This window comes from Oryctolagus cuniculus, chromosome 17 (genome assembly GCF_051225735.1).
Source record: "Oryctolagus cuniculus isolate XC-2025 breed Fujian yellow rabbit chromosome 17, ASM5122573v1, whole genome shotgun sequence".
NCBI classification, from domain to species: domain Eukaryota; kingdom Metazoa; phylum Chordata; class Mammalia; order Lagomorpha; family Leporidae; genus Oryctolagus; species Oryctolagus cuniculus.
Genome location: NC_142883.1, coordinates 31703039 through 31727727, shown reverse-complemented (window position 1 = coordinate 31727727; position 24689 = coordinate 31703039). Strand labels below are relative to the sequence as shown.

Here is a 24689-nt window from a genome sequence, read left to right as displayed (position 1 = left end):
AGTTCCTGCCTTCGGCTTTGACTCTCATCATTGTGTGCATCTGAGGAGTGCACCACCAGATGGGACCTCTGTTTCTCTCTTTCTGCTTCTCAAATACATACAGCTTTAAAAATTTAAAAAAAAGGAATTTCAAAGGTGAATGGGGTACTTGGATACTCTTTTTCAAGGAACACAGACTCAGATTCTTAGCTGGGCAGTGATGTGATCTGCCTTGGTTTGAATACAGTGTATCCTCCATGAATTCATGTGGCATTTCAACCCCAAAGTTACATATAAATGTTACTAAGTGGGTGGCACCTTAATCTGACAATGCTGTTCAGATGTGGAGCCTTTGGAAAATAAGTAGGCTTAGCTAAAGTCATTAGAGTGAGGCCCCCATGATTGAATTCTGGTGGTTCTACAAGAAGGGCAGAAACCATATACACAGAAATAAGCACGCATGCTTACTGTGATGTGCTACAGCCCTGGAGGTCCCTTGCTACAGCCTGCAACATGCTGTTTGTGCTTCCAACCTCCAAAGTGTGAGCTTTATACAACTCTTTGTAGATAGCATGCCTCGGGCATTTCATTCTAGTAACAGCAATCTAATACATGATCAAACTGCAGTTCTGAGAAGATTAATCATTAGGTGCTACGAGACAGGAGCTAGAAGGGCTGAGCTGTAGGTTCAAATGTCAGAGGAATTGGAAATAGATAGATACATTGAAAAGTGTCTGTAACAATGCCAACTAAAAACATGATAACAGAGCAGGCGGAATGGAGGAAGGATTGCAGGAATCAAAATGAAAGCATTTTGAGTGAAGATAACTGGATAAGACAGAACATACTGACAGGGAGACAACATTCAAGAGAGAGCTCATTAGCAAACAAGTCTCCCAAATTCCAGGTAGAAGACAGTTGCAGTTCTGAAACAAGTAGTACATTCTTGGAAATTCCTTGTGAGGATAAATTACTCGTTGTATCGGTTTGCTTTCTGACATTTATTTTATCTTCATGCTGGTCCAGGATTTTTTCCTGACAAGACTAGAGTAACCAGGTGGGAATATTTCTTGAGGTAGAAGAGCCCCCATGGGTAGAATTCAACTGGGAATGGCATGTCAAAAGGGATCAAGCTCAGCAGCAGGGAGAAAATACCATAGGTCAAGTGCAAAGAGCAACGAGAGGCTGGACAAAAAAGAAGAATGTAAAATTTGGCTGATGGGAGGGCAGAATGGAATGAGATGTAAAAGTAGTTCAAGCAAGCAGTGTAATCCCAAGGCTATGAGTGGCAGGTTGATCCTAGGGAACTCCCATTTAAGGAATGATAATGACAATGATGACAATAGTAGGTGATTAAAAATACAGCTGAATAATGTGATAGAAATAGCAAACCTGTGTTGAGGGAATGAAACCATACTGATGATGGAAGAATAAGTATCCTTTGAGAATTAGGCTTAGAGACAGGAAACCTAGGTAGCTATTTGAAGCTCAGATTAATGGCTACAACATCCCTGCCAGCAGAGAGAACGTAAGAAGGGTTTGATGTGTGGAGGGAAATACTAAGCACCATTTACTGGGAGCTGACTATGTGCCAGGTGGGATAATAATGCTTTTCCTACACTCTTTCTCATCATCACAACAATCCTGAAAAGTAGGCTGGGGAAACCGGAGCTTACAGTGTTTAAATAACTTGATCTATATGTGACTTGTCCAGGGAAGAGTGCATGTTTTTTGGATACATCATGCTTAGAAAAACTTGCACCATTTGTTTAATCTATACACAAAAGGTTCAGTTAAAATTGTTAAAGTATGACTGAACTTGGAGCATAATTCATTTCTCTCATACCTTACTGAATTCTTACCAACAGCACTTAAAATATGCCTTAGTTTTCTCTATTAGAAACAAACTAGATTACATCCTTCCCTTGTTATTTACTGCTCTATTCTAAGCTGCACTCTAGAAAACTTCTTGAAAGACTTGTACCCTTTCCGCCTCTATTCCATCCTTTTTTAATTGGCTTGGTGTACTCTCCCACACAGCTGTGCAGAAGGTCACCCAACAAGTGCCAAGCCTCTCAATCCAAAGCACCTTCACCTTCCTTGACCTTTGAGTAGCATTCAGAACTGTTGACAGCTCCCTTCCTTGAAATGTACGGTCCTTTTAGCTTCAGGAATATTACAAAATCTTGGTTTTCCTCTTACTAGAGTGTTTCTTTAATACCACATCTTATTCCATCTTGCTTTAAATGTCAAGTTCCTCAGGGTCTACACCTAGAGGGTCTTCTCAATATTATCTTAATATTTTTAAAAATATTACTTTTGAAAAAGTGATTTCAATGATTGTCTATTGGATTCTCAAATGTCTATATTGAGCCAGACCTCTGTTCTAAACTCCAGATCTTATGCCCAGCTTATTACCTTTATCACAGATCCCTGAGGATCAGTACATTCAAATCTGTAATCATCTCACAACCACTTTTCTGTCTCCATAAACCTTCATGTTTATTAGTTTCATAGCAGCCAAAATGTAATTGGCACAACTGTCTCCCAATGGACAAAGCTTGAAACAGTTTTGTGTATCACTATCCATATCAAATTAATCAACAAGGTATCTTGATTTCACTTCTTAAATATACATCTCTCAAATCAGCAGATTATAAGTTTGCTGAGAACAAAGACAATCTCTTTTGCTCATAACGATCAACTCAGTACCCAAAATGATGTGCCCAGCAAATAGTGAAACGCAGTACAGACTCGTGGACCAAACAAACAGATGAGTACAGGACGTAATTTACTCAGCTTCTACCATTTTCTCCATTAAAAGCTATGCTATTTGCTCAGCAGGGGCCACATACCTCAGAGGGTTGCTAGGAAGGTTACATGTATGTTAGCACATGACACTTGAAGAGTACCAGGAATATTTTAGGTGCTCAATAAAGCCTAGTTATCGTCACTAGCAGCACTAGTAGTACTGGTACAAATACTAATAAGAGACATAAGTTAATGTATTGACACATATTCTAGAGTATAAATGCACCTACACTTGATGACATATGTATTTCCATACAATCAGGTATTATTAAAAAGTGAAAGTTAAAGCACTATGTGGAAAAACAAAGTTTCTCAGGCATTGCTGGTAACAATGTAACAGTTTGGGAAACAACTTCTCAAAGAGTTAAATATACAGCCACCATTTAAAAGATATTTATGTATTTATTTATTTGAAAGTCCATTACAGACTGGGAGGGAAGGAAGGAGGGACAGAGACAGGGAGGGAGGGAGAGAGAGAGACAGATCTTTCATTTGATAGTTCACTCTCCAAATGGCTGCAAAGGCCAGAACTGGGCCAGGCTGAAGCCAAGAGCGAGCGAGGAGATTCATCCGGGCTCCCATGTATGGGGGCCAAGCAATTGGGCCATCTTCCATTGTTTTAAAAGGCACATTAGCACGGAGCTGAATGTGAGGCAGAGAAGTCAGGCACTCATATGGGATGCCAGCACAGCTGCTTATCCTGCTATGCCACAGCACTGGCCTCATATGGTCACCATTTAATCCATAAGTTCTTCTCATAGATATATATCCAGGAGAAAGAAAAACATATAGCCTAAAATCTTGTACATGAGTGTTCATTGTAACACTATGCATAGCAGCCAGAATGTAAAAACCAAATATCTACTTAATTGATGAATGGATTAAAAATGTGGTATATCTTTATAATGAAATATTAGACAATAAAAAGAAAAGTACTAAAACAAGCAATGGCATAAATTAACCTTGAAAAACATCAAGTGAAAGAAGTCAACCACAAAACAACACATAGTCTACAATTCCATTTACAAAATATGCGTGCAGTAGGCAAATCCATAGGAACAGAGAGTCAATTACGACTACTAACGAGTACAGGGTTTCTTTCAGAGATAGCAAAAATGTTCCAAAATGGATCATGATGATAACTGTGTGAGTTCTAAAAACCACTGGATAGTACCATTCAAATGGTTGAATTATGTGACATATGAAATATAACTCAGAAAAAAGTTAAAGAACTGTAAGAGGGAAGATTTCTGAGAAACTTGCTCACCTTGACTATCTCCTTGTGTGATTTATCTATTACAAAGAACAGAATATCTTTATAACTTTGTTAAAAGAAGATTAAAATTTCAAAACTTCTCTAGGTAAAGTTATTCAGCAAAAACTTCTCTAGAAGATAGCTAGATTCTGCAAATACACTGTGTGATGTATTTGGAGGAAAAATTTCAAGATGATGTGTTTAAATACTTTTCCAGTTTTCTGATTCTTGTCAGCTTACCTCCTTTTCCCTTTCTTCCAATAGAAAAGAACAGTTCTATGTTAATGCAATTAAAATTAGGGCACCCTGCGCGCAAGTGCTCGAAGGAGAGTGCAACAGCGGGGAGACTTGGGACGTCCAGGGCTCCGAGTCCACACATCGGCGCTGGAAGGGGAGCAGACCTGCGTGGAGAGCGTGGGAGCCCACAGTTCGGGACACCAGCGGCAGACTCAACACACCAGCGCTGGAACGCGAGGTGAGCCGAACCTCAATAACCCGAGACACCGGCAGGCAAGCGGAGAGAGGAGACTAGAGGGAACGACCCCCGGGGCGGGGGGGACTTCACCAAGCTAACTGGAAGAGAGAGAGAGGGAAAAAAAAAAAAGGTGACTGGTACGGACACGGGTTTCTCTCTCTCCGCTCACCTCTCAAGGGCGAGCAAGACAAAGAGCAGGCGCCATCTTGGACATACGTCATAAGCAGAGCGACCTCAGGTCTGCACTGGCCCTGAGCCTAGCAGTAAAACCTGACTCTGGGTGGGGCGAATTAACAGGAGATTAGGACCTAGTAAATTTATGGTGCTACTGAACTGAGACTGTGAAAAAAGAGACGGTGGGGGAGAGAACTCACGGAATTCACGTGAGCACTCTCCAGAGACGCTACAATTCCGTAACTTTGGCAACCCAGTGGGAGACTGAAGGAGAATTTGAGCCCACTCTAAGGGCCGAACAGATTCCCTGTGTGGTCCTTGGGAAAGAGCTTCTGATCTCTGGCTCCTGTGGGTATATCATTTGCCTGCTAACTACCTCCAACTTCGTTCAGCTGTGCAGAATAACTTCCCTTTTGAATCAAAAAAAAAGAGAGAGAGAGAGAGAGAGAGGTTTACCACGCCTAACCTGGGAGTGTCACCTTTGGCACACCAAACAGAGCTCTCAGGCCACACCCATCTCAAGCCCTAAGGCTCCATCAAAAACAGATAATCCACTTAATCTAGAGTCATAGTATAACAAGAAAAAGCACCACAGTGAAGAAACCAAATATCTCCAATATGACAAATAACAAACGCAAAAACCAAGGTAATAAAAACAAGGAAGTCACCATGAAGCCCTCAAATGAAAAAGACACCCCAATTCAAGATTATGAGGATGATGACATAGAAGAAATGCAAGAAGCAGATCTCAAAAAATTGATAAGAACATTAAGAAGTTCTCAAAAACAAATTCTTGAACTACAGAAATCCTTAATGGACAAGATAGAAAATCTCTCTCGTGAAAATGAAATATTAAGGAGGAATCAAAATGAAACGAAACAACTAGTACAACAGGAAACTGGGATAGTGACTGAAGTGAAGAATTCAATAGATCAAATGAAAAACACAATAGAGAGCCTTACAAACAGAATGGGAGAAGCAGAAGAGAGAATATCGGACTTAGAAGACAGAGAACAGGAAAGGATACAGTCAGACCAAAGAAAAGACGAGGAAATTAGAAATCTGAAACATATTGTCGGGAATCTTCAGGATACTATTAAAAAACCCAACATTCGGGTTCTAGGAGTTCCTGAAGGCATGGAGAGGGAGAAAGGATTAGAAGGCCTTTTTAGTGAGATATTAGCAGAAAATTTCCCAGGTTTGGAGAAGAACAGAGAAATCCTAGTACAGGAAGCTCACAGAACCCCTAATAAACACGACCAAAAGAGACCCTCACCACGACACGTTATAATTAAACTCTCCACAGTGAAACATAAAGAAAAGATCCTAAAATGTGCAAGAGAGAAACGTCAGATTACTCTCAGAGGATCTCCAATCAGACTCACAGCTGACTTCTCATCAGAAACTCTACAAGCTAGGAGGGAATGGCGAGATATAGCCCAGGTACTAAGAGAGAACAACTGCCAGCCCAGAATATTATATCCTGCAAAGCTATCATTTGTGAATGAAGGTGAAATAAAGACTTTTCATAACAAACAGAAATTGAAAGAATTTGTTGCCACTCGTCCAGCCCTGCAAAAGATGCTTAAAGATGTGTTACACACAGAAACACAGAAACACGGTCATCAATATGAAAGAAGGTAAAGGAAGGAAACCAAGGAAGGAAAGCTCACAGCAAAAGATCACAGGGAATTCAAAGCATATATTAGAACTTATCTTTGGCAAATGGCAGGGCAAAGTTACCACTTATCATTAGTCACATTGAACGTGAATGGCCTGAACTGTCCAGTTAAAAGACACCGTTTGGCTGATTGGGTTAAAAAACAAAACCCATCTATTTGCTGCTTACAAGAAACACATCTTTCCAACAAAGATCCATACAGACTGAAAGTGAAAGGCTGGAAAAAGATATACCATGCCAACAGAAATGAAAAAAGAGCAGGCGTAGCCATCTTAATATCAGACACCATAAACTTTACCACAAAAACCGTTAAGAGAGACAAAGAGGGACACTACATAATGATTAAGGGATCAATTCAACAGGAAGATATAACAATTATCAATGTATATGCACCTAACTACAGGGCACCGGTTTATCTAAAAGATTTGTTAACGGACTTAAAGGGAGACTTAGACCCCAATACAATAGTACTGGGGGACTTCAATACTCCACTCTCAGAAATAGACAGATCAATAGGACAGAAGATCAACAAGGATACAGTAGATTTAAACGACACTATAGCCCAAATGGATCTAACAGATATATACAGAACTTTCAATCCTACAGCTAAAGATTATACATTCTTCTCAGCAGTACATGGAACCTTCTCTAGGATTGACCACATACTAGGCCATAAAGCAAGTCTCAGCAAATTCAAAAGAATTAGAATCATACCATGCAGCTTCTCAGACCATAAAGGAATGAAGTTGGAAATGAACAACTCAGGAATCCCTAGAGCATACGCAAACACATGGAGATTGAACAACATGCTCCTGAATGAACAATGGGTCATAGAAGAAATCAAAAGAGAAATAAAAAACTTTCTGGAAGTAAATGAGGATAACAGCACAACATACCAAAACTTATGGGACGCAGCAAAAGCAGTGTTAAGAGGAAAGTTTATATCAATAGGTGCCTACATCAAGAAATTGGAAAGGCACCAAATAGATGAGCTTTCTATTCACCTCAAGGATCTAGAAAACCTACAGCAAACCAGACCCAAATCTAGTAGGAGAAGAGAAATAATTAAAATCAGAGAAGAAATCAACAGGATTGAATCAAGAAAAACATTACAAAAAATCAGCCAAACGAGGAGCTGGTTTTTTGAAAAAATAAACAAAATTGACACCCCATTGGCCCAACTAACTAAAAAAAGAGGAGAAAAGACCCAAATCAATAAAATCAGAGATGAAAAAGGAAATGTAACAACAGACACCACAGAAATAAAAAGAATCATCAGAAATTACTACAAGGACTTGTATGCCAGCAAACAGGGAAACCTATCAGAAATGGATAGATTCCTGGACACATGCAACCTACCTAAATTGAACCAGGAAGACATCAAAAACCTAAACAGACCCATAACTGAGACAGAAATTGAAACAGTAATAAAGGCCCTCCCAACAAAGAAAAGCCCAGGACCAGATGGATTCACTGCTGAATTCTACCAGACATTTAAAGAAGAACTAACTCCAATTCTTCTCAAACTATTCAGAACAATCGAAGAAGAGGGAATCCTCCCAAATTCTTTCTATGAAGCCAGCATCACCTTAATTCCTAAGCCAGAAAAAGATGCAGCACTGAAAGAGAATTACAGACCAATATCCCTGATGAACATAGATGCAAAAATCCTCAATAAAATTCTCGCCAATAGAATGCAACAACACATCAGAAAGATCATCCACCCAGACCAAGTGGGATTTATCCCTGGTATGCAGGGATGGTTTAATGTGCGCAAGACAATCAATGTGATACACCACATTAACAGACTGCAGAAGAAAAACCATATGATTCTCTCAATAGATGCCGAGAAAGCATTTGATAAAATACAACACCCGTTCATGATGAAAACTCTAAGCAAACTGGGTTTGGAAGGAACATTCCTCAATACAATCAAAGCAATCTATGAAAAACCCACAGCCAACATCCTATTGAATGGGGAAAAGTTGGAAGCATTTCCACTGAGATCTGGGACCAGACAGGGATGTCCACTCTCACCACTGCTATTCAATATGGTTCTGGAGGTTCTAGCCAGAGCTATTAGGCAAGAAAAAGAAATTAAAGGGATACAAATTGGGAAGGAAGAACTCAAACTATCCCTCTTTGCAGATGACATGATTCTTTATTTAGGGGACCCAAAGAACTCTACCAAGAGACTATTGGAACTCATAGAAGAGTTTGGCAAAGTAGCAGGGTATAAAATCAATGCACAAAAATCAACAGCCTTTGTATACACAGACAATGCCATGGCTGAGGAAGAACTTCTAAGATCAATCCCATTCACAATAGCTACAAAAACAATCAAATACCTTGGAATAAACTTAACCAAGGACGTTAAAGATCTCTACAATGAAAATTACAAAACCTTAAAGAAAGAAATAGAAGAGGATACCAAGAAATGGAAAAATCTTCCATGCTCATGGATTGGAAGAATCAATATCATCAAAATGTCCATTCTCCCAAAAGCAATTTACAGATTCAATGCAATACCAATCAAGATACCGAAGACCTTCTTCTCAGATCTGGAAAAATTGGTGCTGAAATTTATATGGAGGCACAAGAGACCTCGAATAGCTAAAGCAATCTTGTACAACAAAAACAAAGCCGGAGGCATCACAATACCAGATTTCAGGACATACTACAGGGCAGTTGTAATCAAAACAGCATGGTACTGGTACAGAAACAGATGGATAGACCAATGGAACAGAATTGAAATACCAGAAATCAACCCAAACATCTACAGCCAACTTATATTTGATCAAGGATCTAAAACTAATTCCTGGAGCAAGGACAGTCTATTCAATAAATGGTGCTGGGAAAATTGGATTTCCACGTGCAGAATCATGAAGCAAGACCCCTACCTTACACCTTACACAAAAATCCACTCAACATGGATTAAAGACCTAAATCTACGACCTGACACCATCAAGTTACTAGAGAACATTGGAGAAACCCTTCAAGATATTGGCACAGGCAAAGAGTTTCTGGAAAAGACCTGGGAGGCACAGGCAGTCAAAGCCAAAATCAACTATTGGGATTGCATCAAATTGAGAAGTTTCTGTACTGCAAAAGAAACAGTCAGGAGAGTGAAGAGACAACCGTCAGAATGGGAAAAAATATTTGCAAACTATGCAACAGATAAAGGGTTAATAACCAGAATCTACAAAGAGATCAAGAAACTCCACAAAAACAAAACCAACAACCCAATTAAGAGATGGGCCAAGGACCTCAATAGACATTTTTCAAAAGAGGAAATCCAAAAGGCCAACAGGCACATGAAAAAATGTTCAAGGTCATTAGCAATCAGAGAAATGCAAATCAAAACCACAATGAGGTTCCACCTCACCCCGGTTAGAATGGCTCACATTCAGAAATCTACCAACAACAGATGCTGGCGAGGATGTGGGGAAAAAGGGACACTAACCCACTGTTGGTGGGAATGCAAACTGGTCAAGCCACTATGGAAGTCAGTGTGGAGATCCCTCAGAAACCTGAAGATAACCCTACCATTCGACCCAGCCATCCCACTCCTTGGAATTTACCCAAAGGAATTTAAATTGGCAAACAAAAAAGCGGTCTGCAGCCTAATGTTTATTGCAGCTCAATTCACAATAGCTAAGACCTGGAACCAACCTAAATGCCCATCAACGGTAGACTGGATAAAGAAATTATGGGATATGTACTCTTTAGAATACTATACCGCAGTAAGAAACAACGAAATCCAGTCATTTGCAACAAAATGGAGGAATCTGGAACACATCATGCTGAGTGAAATAAGCCAGTCCCAAAGGGACAAATACCATATGTTCTCCCTGATCGGTGACAACTGACTGAACACCAAAAAGGAAACCTGTTGAAGTGGAATGGACACTATGGGAAACGGTGACTTGATCAGCATAGCCCTGACTGTTAATGAACAACTTAATACATTATCCCTCTTAGTAGTTTTTTTGTCTGTTCTACTTAATATGACTGGTTTAATTCTGTAATTAATACACAGTTATTCTTAAGTGTTGAAATTTAACTGAAATGTGATCCCTGTTAAACATAAGAGTAGGAATAAGAGAGGGAAGAGATATATAATTTGGGACATGCTCAAGCTGACTTGCCCCAAATGGTAGAGTTAGAAACATACCAGGGGACTCCAATTTAATCCCATCAAGGTGGCATGTACCAATGCCATCTCACTAGTCCAAGTGATCAATTTCAGTTCGCAATTGATCATAATGAAAGGACTAAGAGTCAAAGGGAGCACATAAGCAAGTCTAGTACCTGCTAACACTAACCAATAGAATAAATAAAGGGGAGAGTGATCCAACATGGGAAGTGAAATACTCAGCAGACTCATAGAATGGCAGATGTCCTAAATAGCACTCTGGCCTCAGAACCAGCCCTAAAGGCATTCAGATCTGGCTGAAAAGCCCATGAGAGTATTTCAGGCATGGAAAGCCAAGACACTCTGGCAAAAGATCTCTGTGAGTGAGATCTCACTGGAAAGAACAGGTCTTCAAAGAAGGAGGTACCTTTCTCTGAAGGGAGGAGAGAACCTCCACTTCGACTATGACCTTGTCTAAACAAGATAAGAGTCGGAGAACTCAGAGGGCTTCCATAGCCTTGGAAACTCATGACTGGAGCATAGGGAGATTACTGATGCCATAGACAGGAGTGTCAATTGGTAAAGTCAACAACAGGAGTCACTGTACACTTACTCCTCATGTAGGATCTCTGTCCTTAATGTGCTGTGCATTGAGATTTAATGCTATAACGAGTACTCAAATAATATATTTCACTTTGTGTTTCTATGGGGGTGCAAACTGTTGAAATCTTTACTTAATGCATACTAAACTGATCCTCTGTAAAAAAAAAAAAAAAAAAAAAAGAAAAGAAACTATCAACTCCCAACTTGACTCTCACTGGGATTAAACATGACAATAGGTCTGCTCTGATTTCATCATCATTAAAAAAAAATCATCTATTATTTTTCACTTTATGTTTCTGTGTGGGAGCAAACTGTTGAAATCCTTACTTAATGTATATTAAGCTGATCTTCTGTATATTAAGATAATCGAAAATGAATCTTGATGTGAATGGAAGGGGAGAGGGAGTGGGAAAGGGGAGGGTTGTGGGTGGGAGGGACGGTATGGGGGGGAAGCCATAGTAATCCATTATTCGTACTTTGGAAACGTATATTCATTAAATAAAAGTTAAAAAAAAAAAAAAGAATCTCTAAGCAAAAAAAAAAAAAAAAAAAAAAAGATTGCTTAAAAAAAAAAAAAAAATTAGGGCATCCCTTGTGATGTTAATAAGTGAAAGCCAAACATTCCATTCCTTAGGACTACATTCATTCATTTAAAATCCAACAAATCGTCATGGAGGGCAGAGCATCTGTCCAGTTCTACTCAAGGCCCTAAGGATAGAATAGCAAGTAAAGCATACAAAAGTCCTGTCCATAGAGTTAACAAAGACATGAATTTATAGTATAATATCACAAAGTAACAGTGTTACAAAGAAAAAATAAGAGTAATAGCGAGGCAAGATAAGAAGATATTTTAGATATGGTGGTCAAAATGGATCCATCTTAGAAGCTGGAAAATTTTAAACCTTTACTTGGTGCAAAGAATAAATTAGATAACTGGTGAATTTTCACAAAGTTAGTATATAACCATTATCCTAAAAGCCACTTTCATGTTCCTCCTAGCCACTAACCTTCAGAAAGCTAGCCATGGCCTTTATTATGAGAAGGTAACAATGTAATATAGTCTATTTGGTCTTAACTTGACTTCCATGTATCCTCATATTCTACTGGATTGTAAATTCTTGGAATATGAAAATGTGTCTTGTTCACAGTAATCTGATACTCATTATATAAGGACCTATTTGATGTGCCAGGTACTAAATACCACAAAGAATAAAGCAGTATGTCTATTTGAGGGGACATATATAAAAATAATGGATGCAATCTAGTGTTCAGTATAAATACATAGAATATTAAGGATGCTGAAAAAAAGAGGGATGGTCAGTTCTACCTGTGGCAGGGACCAGAAAATATCAGGAAAGGCTTTAGACAGGAGATATTTGAGGTGAGTTATGAAAGATTTCCATTTCCCACTGTAGCCACTCCAGTGCTCTCTGGCCAAAGTAATTAGTTAATGCATTTGGGAAGCTGAATTTTCAACCTTGTTCTCAAAAATGCAGTAGGACAATAAGTAGGGTCAGAGGTAGAGTGCCAGGGCCATGCACCCCTGCTGTGTGCATTTAGGATAAATAAGGAACACCAGGATCCTCCTTACCAGAACTAAGAAAACTAGGAATTCTGTGACTCCCAGCCCCAATTATAATTCAGTCATTCAAGTATTATCCTCCCCCACCCAACCCCGAATGCTGGAGGATTTTCTTCTTGACAATGAATCGTTGAATTTTTAACACTAGGTCCTTTCACTATAAAGTGCACCAAACCAGAAGAGGAGTGAATGTGGTGTGGGGAGGAATGAACCTTCAGGAACCTTCAGCTGGTCTCTCACTATCTCTCAATTTCATTTTATTTTAAAGTTTTATGAGTAATAAGAATTTCAAACTCAGTAATGTTCTGAGTGGCTATAAATGTTTTGCTTGGCATGCATCCTTCAATTCTCATATTTGGACTACTAAAAATATAAAATTGTGTTGTGTGAGTGTACATATTTTATAGGACTGGTATATACTGTATGTGTCGTTCTCCAATTTGCCCTTGTTTTGCAGTTTGTTCTGAAGAATTTTGCATGTCAGTATTTACAGATCTGTTGCATTAGTGTTAACATCTACTATTTCACTTTATGAGTAACACACTCAGGTCCCTGCAATGGCTCATCATCACTATAGCAGTCTGGTCTGTGACACTTCCTGCACAACATGGCAGTGGTTCTATACAGTAATAACAAGAAGAGGAAATGCTGAGGCAAAGGGGATACCATTTTAAATTTTAATAGAGCTATGCTAGTTTTCTATTGCTTCTGCTCCAAGTTGCCCTAAACTTTGTAGCTTTAACACAATTAAACACGAATTTGTTATCTCAGAAACCTAACATGAATCTCATTGAGCTGAAGTCAAGGGCCTCATTCCTTTCTGGGTGTTCCAGGGGAAGATCTGTCTTCTTGTCTTTTCGGGTTTCTAGAAGCTGCCCTTGCTCCTTGGCTTGTGGCCCCTTCCTCCACTTTCAAAGCCAGCAAGAGTAGATGGAGTCCCCACAGCACTGGGATCTTGCTTTCGTCACTGCTACTTTTGTGACTGAGCTGTCCACTCCCATCTTCCTCCTTGAAGGACACTTGGGATCACATTGTCTCTAACTGGATAATGCAGTACAATCTTCCTGTTTTACCGTCTGCTGACTAGAAAATTTAATTCTTTTTGCAACCATAATTCCTCTTTGTCATGTAACCCAACATAGTCACAGGTTTACGGACATTTCTGGGGTAGGGACATTGTACTGCCAAGAGCCATCCAAACTACTTTCCAAATGTGTGTATTAATATTCAAACCACTCACACCATATACTGATTTTCTTGGTCTCCCACTAGCACTTGATGTCATTGTGCTGTATTTATTTACTTACTTATTTACTTACTTATTTTGCCTGGGAGCAGGCATTTAGATTAGCAGTGAAGATGCCTGTGTCCCACATCAGAGTATTGGGTTTGATTCCCAGATCCGGCTCCCCATTCCAGCTTCCTGCCAGTGCACGCCATGGAAGGCGCCTGTGATGCCTCAAGATACTGGGTCCCTGACATCCACATGGGAAGCCTGGATTATGTTCCTGGCTCCCAGCTTTAGCCCTGGACATCATGGGTATTTGGGAGTGAGCCAGCAGATCAGAGCTCTGTCTCCCAAATAATGTTTTCTTTGAAAGTCTGATAAAAGAAAAAAATCATTCCCAATCCCTGACACTCAAAACTCCTTTTTTTTTTTTTTGACATTAGAATGAATGTTGTTTTAAATCATATTTCTTTGATTACAACAAAATTGAATATCCTTCCACATGTGCATTGGCCATCACACTTCCTTTTCTATGAATTATCCGGTCTTCGCTTTAGCCTAGTCTTCTCTCAAGGTATCATTTTTATCTCTGTATAGAACTTAATTTGGTTGCTTATTTTTGTTAAAGTCATCATCCAAAATCAGGAATAGGGAAGAAAGAGCTATTCTTCAAGAATCAGTCCTCATTATATTTGTCTCTGTTTAATTAAAAAGTGGAGAATAATGCAGAAAATATTAACATGGAGGGAACATGAACTTGCAGCTGGAAGAGCAAATCCCAGGTTTGTCTATCACTGGGTTAACTGTGTGAGCTTAGATAAGGTCACTTCCTTTTGAGTCTTGGTTTCCCACCCACATAATGAGATTTGTGCACTCTGGCCTTTCGGACCCCTTCCTGTTTTGATAACCAATTAGTTTGCAATTGAGAAATAATTAACCACTTCTCCCTGGTTAACTAGACTGTTCTCTATGGAGGACCTGTGAGCTTCTCACCCACATCTTTCGCAGGCACATTTCCATCTGACCTGATCAAATGGCCCTTAGTTGCTCTTCTCTGGGTCTCTATCTTCTCAGGGGTTGTGGTTAAATTTCTGTTTCCTTGACTTTTAATAATAATGTAACAATTGTCATTACTATTATTATGCCTTTATGGAGCGCAGCTTCTATTTTCTTTTTTTGTGTGTGTGTTTTTTTTTAATTTTTTTATATTCCATTTTCAATTTAACTTTTATTTAATGAATATAAATTTCCAAAGTACAGCTTATGGATTACAATGGCTTCCCCCCCGCCCCCATATCGTCCCTCCCACCCGCAACCCTCCCCTTTCCCACTCCCTCTCCCCTTTCATTCATATCAAGATTCATTTTCAATTCTCTTTATATACAGATGATCAGTTTAGCATACATTAAGTAAAGATTTCAACAGTTTGCACCCACATAGAAACACAAAGTGAAAAATACTGTTTGAGTACTAGTTATAGGATTAAATCTCAATGCACAGCACACTAAGGACAGAGATCCTACATGAGGAGTAAGTGTACAGTGACTCCTGTTGTTGACTTTACAAATTGACACTCTTGTTTATGGCATCAGTAATCACCCTAGGCTCTTGTCATGAGCTGCCAAGGCTATGGAAGCCCCCTGAGATCACCGACTCTGATCATATTTAGACAAGGCCATGGTCAAAGTGGAAATTCTCTCCTCCCTTCAGAGAAAGGTACCTCCTTCTTTGATGACCCGTTCTTTCCACTGGGATCTCACTCATGGAGATCTTTCATTTAGTTTTTTTCCCCCCAGAGTGTCTTGGCTTTCCATGCTTGAAATACTCTCATGGGCTTTTCAGCTGGATCCGCATGCCTTAAGGGCTGATTCTGAGGCCAGAGTGCAGCTTCTATTTTCCAAGCACTGTGCCAAAGGTCAAATGTGCCTGTGTCACTCCAACAGTCCTGTGAGGAGGTCAACGTTAGAGCTCCCATTTTTCAGATGAAAATGTGGAGACACACAGAGGTTGTATGACCTGTCCACTGTTCCCCCATTATGTGTCTGAACATGCAGTCAAAACCCATACAGCTTGCTCCACCAGCTTGTTTTCTACACAGAGTACAGAGATCTAAATGGAAGCCTTCTCATGTTATTTTTCTCCATGTTGTTGTCCTGCTGTCTTTTGATATAATTAGCACTGCCTCCTTAAATAAACCAACCTGGGGCTCCTTTTCATCATGTATGCAGTTCTGAGCTTAAATGCCCTCATTTTCTTTTGTGGGATCAGTACAATTCTCAAGTACTTTATTTTGCTTCATCTGAAGGTTTATTATGCAAAATTCCTAAAGACAAGACTAGGTCCACCTCAGTCCCAATTACAAAAATCAAACTGCAATCAGTCATGGCATGTACCTTTCTATCAGGAATGTTGGAAAAATGAGGATGACAAGTAATTTCTTTAGTGGTAAAGGCATGACAAAAGGGACACCATCCCATGTGTGCACTAGGAAAACGTTTCCTGAGGGCATCATGACAGTATCTTTGATTGGATTATTGTTTAATTTGCACATATATTTTATTTCACTCAATTCATCTTTGGGAAATTCATCATTCAAGTCTATTACATCCTACAGAAATAGAACAGGAATACACATACTATATACACAAAGCACATGCCCCACATATGTGCACGCCTGTGTATACATCCGATACTTGCTTGTGATAATGAGTAGATGGAAACCAACTAAACCGTAGCAGCAGGACAGAAGTGAAAAAAAATGGTAATCTACAGAATGGAACACTATGCAATATTCTGAAGGAATTAGGTATATCTTTGTATATTGGCTTAGAAAGATTTCCATGATATAATCTTAAGTGGGAAAAAAAGCTAGTTGCAGATCACAATATATAGTGAGTCAATTTTTAAGTCTTAAATAATCCAAAAACTGTTATGTGTACTTATATATAATCTCTGTGTAGTCCTGTGCATTTTTAGAAAAAGACACTGTTTGCAGGATATGCACCCATGGTTATTTCTGGAAAGGAAAGGGCATAGATTTAGCGTGGGTATATGAATTACAAAGAGAATTTTACTTTTACTCTCTCTACATACTTGTGTTGCTTGGCTATTCTATCATGAAGTATTACTTTGGTAATTAAAAAACTAAAAATGTGAGCAATAAAAAGGACCAGAGACTGGAGAAAATTGATTTTAGTGGCAACCATACTAGAGCCTCACATTAATGACTCAGAAACAGTAAATCAGACTAAAGCAGCAACCACAACTCAACTTCTGGAGGCAGGCCATCTTTTGGTAAGGCAATTCCCTCAGGAATGGTCTTACAGTGTGTTTTAGCTCATGAACAATCTCTAGAATTATACAATGCATAACTCTTTCTGCATTGGTAAAAATGACTTCTTGCTCTAATAAAACACACTATGCTGCATAGAAACAGTGATTGCCCTAAATATCTGAATAATTTATATATCACCTTACCCATTCATTGTCAATAAAACCTAGCATGAATGAATTTCATCTATGAGGCACAGATGATTTCATCTGTAGCTAGTTGCCCAGACAGCACACTCTTGATTCAGACCATAGATTTCTCCCCAGATTTCCATTTTTATCCTTGGTTCAGTGGGCTGTGCTGCCAAAGTAGCACAGGGTATGTGTGTGTGTGTGTGTGTGTGTGTACTGTATCATTATGATAGCTAGTACTAGTAACATTTTACATTATCAGACTTTTAAGATTTTGAGCTGATACTCTCAATTTTCATTTGTACAAATAAAAAAACAAAACTATGGAAGATACCCAATAAAAAAAGAACTACAGAAGGAGTCCAATGCCCATGTTTTGTTGTTGGCTTGCCTATTTTATTTTTACTCTCACATCGGTTTGTATCACAGGGTTCTTCCTAGTAATCCAGCTTCTCGACAGCAGATCCTCATTTGCCATTTAAAGGACGTTTTGTCTGGAACACTGACTTGTATTATCTGAGGCCTGTACTACCCGGCTTCAGCTAACAGGAGGGTGATAGTATTTCAAAGAGAGTGAGACTCACAGTCACACGGGAGAGCCAGAGAGGCTGGAGACTGGAGTAAGTGGCTCTGAGTAGGACTGAGGGATGCACTCCTGGATCTCTGCAGAGCAGGGTTCAGTTAAGCAGGGAGAGAGCGATCACCCCTCACCGGGAGTTAGAGGGTGGCCATGGGCAAAAAGCCACAGGAGGGGGCAGAGATCTGGATTCCCTCCAAGTTAAAGGAAGGAAGAAAATGAATTCCCATTCACGTTCAAAGGCTTTTAAGGGGCATGAAGGAGAGGTTGGGGGTGGGAGGAGTGGGCCAGATGAACAAGCCCACGACCTCACCCCAAATCCTAAAGGAAACAAGCAGACTTACCGCCAGCGGCTAGGGATGCCTAAGTGGTGCCTCAAGGCCTCCTGGCTGTTCCCCTGGTCTCCAGCTCCAGGCTGCTCAGCCGTTTCTGTTTAGATGCCTCACCATGGTTCCCAAGCAGGAACTGGGAGCTCTGTGCATTCTTTGCAAACAGGCTGCCCTGGTGGCAGGCTGGAGGGAGGCACTGGGTCACTGTGTGTGTAGGCGACATGCCTTCTGCTAGGAGTGTCTGCACAGGAAGTGAGGAATCAGACATTTTAGGGTGGGAACATTCCCTCTTTCTCTTTCCTGCAGAATGTGTTAGGGACAGTACTTTGTTGGCTGTTGCATTTTTTTTTCTTTTTTAAAGGTTTATTTATTTACTTGAAACTGAAAGGCAGGGAGAGGGAGAGGGAGAGGGAGAGAGGGAGAGGGAGAGAATCATCCATCCTCTGGTTCACTCCCCAAATAGCTGCAACAGCCAGGGCCAAGTCAGGCCAAAGCCAGGAGCCAGGAGTTTCTTCCAGGTCTCACACATGAGTGCAAGGGCCCAAGTACTTGAGCCATTTTCCGCTGCCTTTTCAAGCACACTAGCAGGGAGCTGGACTGGAAGTGGAGCATCTGGGACTCGAACTGGTGCTCATATGGGATGTCGGCATGGCAGGCGGAGGCTTAACCTTTTACACCACAGAGCCAGCCCCGGTTGTACGGTTTAAATGAAAGAGTTCAAAATAGGTATTAACAGACTCAGATTTTAGTCTTAGCTGGCCAGGCTTCCTCCCCTCCTTCCTCCCTCCATTCCTTCCATGTGTGTTTCTTGAGTGCCTATTATATACCAGTCACTAAGTCCTGGGGTTATATGGTGAATAAAAGAGAAAAAGCCATGGCTGAATTTGTAGTCCAGTAGGGGAGAGAGACATTAATCAAATAATCTCTCAAGTGAAAATATAATGACAAATTATATAAATAAATTGTGATGTGTGATAAAGGGAAAACCTCAGGGCTATGAGCACTTATTAGAGTGAAGGTGCAAAAAAGGAACACATAGTCTGAAAGTCAGGAATGCTTTTCTGGGAAGTAGACAAATGACTGAGAGTTATCTAGTGGTCTGTGAGAGGAGCATTCAAGACAGGAGCCATAATGGCATGTGCAAAGACCCTGAGGTAGGAAGGAGGAGTTGTTAGAATATGACAGTAAAAGGAAACACTGCTGCAAGTGAGGTCCATGTGCTAGGAAGGATTTAGCCAGGCTTTTGTTTGTGAAATAAGAGGAAACTTCAGCTGGTAAAGATACTGTAAAAGGGACTTCTTATAACAAAGCATCACAAAATAACCACCTTCCTCTCGCCTTTAGACAAAGGAGAGCTTGAACAAGTGAGATGGGAATTCTGTGTTTCTATAAAGGAGCTATTAGTAGAGCCATTAAAAAAAAGATTTTATTTCTTTGAAAGCGGAGTGACAGAGAGAGAGAGGGAGAGACTGAGATAGATGTTTTATCTGCTGATTCATTCCCCAAATGGCCGCCATGGCCATGGCCAGGTCAAGCTAAAGTTAGGAGATAGAAACTCCATCTGGGTCTCCCACATGGGTAGTGGCAGAGGGCCAACAACTTGGCCATCTTCCATGGCCTCCCTAGCTGGAATCTGGATTGGAAGTGGAGTGGCCTGGACTTGAACTGGAGCTCTGATAAGGAGCCTCTGAACCCACAACTCTTGGTTCTCTTTAGGGTAGTCAGCTCCACGTTACAATCTGGTCCCAATAGTCCCCAGCTCTTCTTATTAGCCAGACACTGTGTTAAACAGTTTGTATGCATTAATTCATTTGCTTCCTCAACAACTCCGCAAGCTTATTAGGACTGTTTACAAGTATGGCAGGCCTCCCACTTCCTGGTTTATAGTAGGATCATATCCCTATCTCCATGAAGTCAAATATAGCCATGTGATGAGTTTTAGTGCATCCAAAGTGAGGTAAAGTGGGTATATCCTATTCATGAGAATGCATTTGATTGCTGGTGTCAGAGTTCAAGTTTCCCTTTAGATTCAGCTGCTCTGTGTGCCCAGATTAGCAATGATCAATCAGGAGCGATTTCTGCCTCCCGATGGATGTTGGAAATGTCTACAGATAGTTGTGGTTGCTATCATCCACGAAGAGAGGGTAGTATTATTGGCATCAAGTTGGCAGAGTCCAGAGATTCTGATAAATATCCTACAAAGCACAGAACAGCCTCTCACAACAAAGAATTATCTACTCAAATGTCAACAGTGCTGAGACAGAGAACCCTTGTTGCAGATGGAGCTTCCATCAGCCCGTGTCCCTGGTGACCACAAAGTGTGAATTTCCTTTGGCTTGCATTGACACGAGCTTTAGTGAAAAACAGACCACTGCAGCATTGAACCACTGGTAAGTGTGAGCTGTGACTCTAGCAAAAGCTCAGGCTTCTGGACTATCACAGCAGTAGATACAATGACCATTCCCATTTTATAAACCAGAAATCTGAGACTTTGAGATGCAAGTAAGTTGCCAAAGGCCACACGGCTAGGCAGGGCTGGGACTTTTCCCCAGGTCATCTGGACACTAAAGCCGATATATTAACCACACTGTTAATGGTTCACCAAATGTTTATCATTCAGAATCTTGTTCTCAGACTCGAGGGGAGAATGGACTTAATGAAGGGCCATGAAATCCCTCCCAAGGGAAGCAGGCAGCCTACAAAACTACTCCTATTTGTCAGACAGCTGTCTGCTGAGAGAATTCAGACAGATGTTGAGAAACAGGTTTAACTTAACTTACAAAGCAAGATATTATCTCAACATTGTAATATTTTGCTTTTGTCCCCCAAACACTTCCTTGTACATACAGAAACGTTTCCCTAGTCCTGATTCCAGCACCTTGGAGACATCCTTTGACCAGAACAATCAGAATTATGAGGCACTGTTTATTTGCCAGGACCCTGAAGTTTGGGTTCAGATGTCAGTCTGCCCTGAATGAGCTCTGCTGAACCCCTCCATGACTCACTCTCCTCATTTGTAAAATATATGGGGGTAGCAGTAGGGTTGTCAGGAGAACTGAACAATCTAATATTTGCAGGGATTACAGTGTAATAAGCATCTATTCAACAAAGGAAGCTTTTGGTGAAGGGAATGGAATAGGAGGAGTTAGTAAAAGGAAGGCTCAGCTGCCAGCTATGAGGACTGCATGTCCTAAGTGTGTTATCAGAGTGGGAATACAGTGGCAGTCAGTGTGCTGGAGAGAGGTCGGGGTAGGGGAGTTCGGGGAGAGCTACTCAAAGCAGCTACAGCTTGGGCCAGGTCTTAGGGGCAGAGTAGGATTTACCAGGTAGTCATTGGTATGGAGTCAGTGGTGAGCCTTCTGGAAGAACAACATGGGCACTGTGCACAGGTACATTCAGGTAATACATAGTGATTAGCCTGGGGTGACCAGCTCACAGGTGGGATAATGTTGGAGAATGAAGAATGTTGGCTGCAGCTTAGATGTTTCCTGAAAGGCCTCTCAAATACAGTTCTCAGCAACCTATTCCAAAGTCCATGCAGAACCATAAGAAAGGAGCTTGAAGGCTCTAAACAAAGAAATGAGAAGCAGATGGAAATGCTAATTGGCCCGATTTGGGAATATACTAAAATATCAAGACATAGCCCATAACTATAAATAGTTATTACATTAATTATAAGAAGCAAGACTAGAACTTTGAATTTTGAAAAAGATAACAGAGAAAACACAGCCAGGCACTGAGGTTCAGGGAGTGGGAGCAGGCAGTGAGTAACTGCCCAGAGTTCATTCAGGTAGCACATTATGTGATCCGCCCCAGAAAAATCGTTGATGCAAGTGCTAAGAACCAGTAAGAATCTAAAAAACTAGCAATTTAACTGTTAAATTTGGAGAGAAACAGGTATGGATAAAGCTATTTGGACAAGATTTGAAACCATCAAGGTAGAGGACAGAGTCTCCAGGTACTTTCTAAGCTTTAGTACATCCTAAGTCCTTGCTGGGACTTCAAGTAACTCAAGGCGGATAACACAAACCTGGCCAGCACCAGTGTCCTTTCAGTAGCTAAGCTGTCCTCTGCCAAGGTCTCTGAGATGAGCAGAAACCAGCACCTGCTGAATTTCATCCAGAAATCCAACTTTAAAGAAATGGAGAACTTTGGCCGCGCCGTGGCTCACTAGGCTAATCCTCCGCCTAGCGGCGCCGGCACACCGGGTTCTAGTCCCGGTCGGGGCGCCGGATTCTGTCCCGGTTGCCCCTCTTCCAGGCCAGCCCTCTGCTGTGGCCAGGGAGTGCAGTGGAGGATGGCCCAGGTGCTTGGGCCCTGCACCCCATGGGAGACCAGGAAAAGCACCTGGCTCCTGGCTCCTGCCATCGGATCAGTGTGGTGCGCCGGCCGCAGCGCGCTGGCCACGGCGGCCATTGGAGGGTGAACCAATGGCAAAGGAAGACCTTTCTCTCTGTCTCTCTCTCTCTCTCACTGTCCACTCTGCCTGTCAAAAAAATAAAATAAAATAAAAAATAAAAAAAAAAGAAATGGAGAACTTTACCCTTGAATTCTATTTTGCGTATTGTCTTTGGAGGACACACAAAATCCAAATTCCACATCATGTTCTTGGGGGAGAGCCCTGAGCAGAAGAGTTGTTTCACCTGTAAAAATCTCTCATCCATCTCTTTCCAGAGCATTCCTGGGGAAATGCCTACTGCTTTAGCTACCCAGGTAGAAGCCCAATAATCGTCATTTTTTTTTTTAGATTATTTTTATTTGTTTGAAAGTCAGAGTTACACAGAGAGAGGAGAGGCAGAGAGAGAGAGGGAGGAGAGGCAGAGGCAGAGAGAGAGAGAGGTCTTGCATCCGATGGTTCACTCCCCAATTGGCCGCAACTGGCTGTGCTAATCTGAAGCCAGGAGCTTCTTCTGGGTCTCTCACATGGTGCAGGGGCCCAAGAACTTAGGCCATCTTCTACTGCTTTCCCAGGCCATAGCAGAGAGCTGGATCAGAAGTGGAGCAGCCGGGACTCGAACTGGCACCCATATGGGATGCCGGTGCTTCAGGCCAGGGTGTTAGCCCACTGTGCCACAGCGCCGGCCCCAATCGTCATCATTGTTATACTAAATTATAATCAACATTCAGGTCTAACTTGGTACATCTAAGTGTTCTGTCTAGAATTTTCCTCATCAAACTCAGAGAGAAGTGTCAGTAGGATGGATGGTCTGCATGCTGAGATGTTTGAGGAAAAGCAAGTCTGATGGTTCCTAAGTGAGAAGATACATACTCTGAGTACAGAAAAGGGAGATGCTTGCCCAAGTCTCCTGATTAAATCATGTCAGTTCTGGGAGCGGAAATCCACCTTCTATCCAAGCTGCTATAAAAAAGCCAACCCACTCATTAATTGGGTGTTCTCATCACTCAGCAGTTAAGTCAAAGTACAAACCCTATCATTTGGAAGCCATCTGGGATCTTGAGGATCAAGCAGGTCCTAAGCACTTAGCTTTATAAGGGTGGGGAATAGAAGTCCCATGCTTAACTGTGTACACACATTAGATGAACTGTGGTTCAGCTCACACATTGCTTTCATAAAACCTATCTCACTGTTGCCATCATCACATCAACTCTGAGAAAGAGAAGAGCTCAGATCAATGGCTCCCTTTCCCCAAAGGCACAAAGGAGACTTGTGGGGTGGAGCTTGTTTAGCATCCTATCTTGCTGGAATCCTGGCTGTGTGAGTCTAAGCAAGGGGGTGGAGTGAATCTCCAAAGTGGAGATGACAGTAACTCCCTCACAGGGAGGCTTCGATGATGAAAAGTGATACCATTTATAAAACTCTTAGTTCTTGTCAGGAAGAGAATACACATGCAGTGGATGACAGATATTTCCGATTTTCTTATTTCTAAAGTCTACAGTCTCGACCACAGCACTAGAGGTGCTTTGGGCCTGCTCTTTCCTTGCTGAAGGGCTGGCGATTGCACTGTCGGATGTCCAGCAGCTTCCCTGGCTTTTGCCCCCTAGATGCCAGCAGAGTCACCACTACTCCCTGGATCCTCAGTTGTGACAACCTCAAGTACTTCCAGGAGTTTCCAAAAGTCCCCTCAGCAGCAAAAGCAGGCCTGGTTGAGAACCACCAGTCTAGGGCTTTCTGACTGACTCCACTGTATTTCTGTGCTTGTGCACACAACAAAACCCTCAAAAATTAACAGCAAAAATGAAAACCAGACCTCAAAAAGCAGAGAGAGAGATAATGAGGAAGGAAGGAAGCAGAGAGAGTTAAGGAAAGAGGAGGGAGGGGTCAATGGGAGGGAAGGAGAAAGAAGGAAAGGAGAAAGACAAAGAGCAAACAGAAATTGGGGTGGGGGAAGGGGGAGGGAAGGGGAGAGGAAGGGACAGTCACACTCAAGTGCACAGCT

General features: G+C 41.2%; 1 protein-coding gene across 2 annotated transcripts in view; it reads right to left on the bottom strand.

Moving 5' to 3' along the window:
• ANKFN1 (ankyrin repeat and fibronectin type III domain containing 1) overlaps positions 1 to 24689 on the bottom strand; it is a 461309-nt gene that overhangs the window by 394074 nt on the left and 42546 nt on the right. The window contains exon 1 of one of the 2 annotated variants that reach the window (XM_089316998.1): positions 18307 to 18424. The exons of the other annotated variant lie outside the window; for it this stretch is intronic. The gene's annotated coding sequence lies outside the window, so the exon portion shown is untranslated. Of the gene's footprint in view, positions 1 to 18306; positions 18425 to 24689 lie in introns of those variants that run through there. 2 annotated transcript variants of the gene reach the window in all.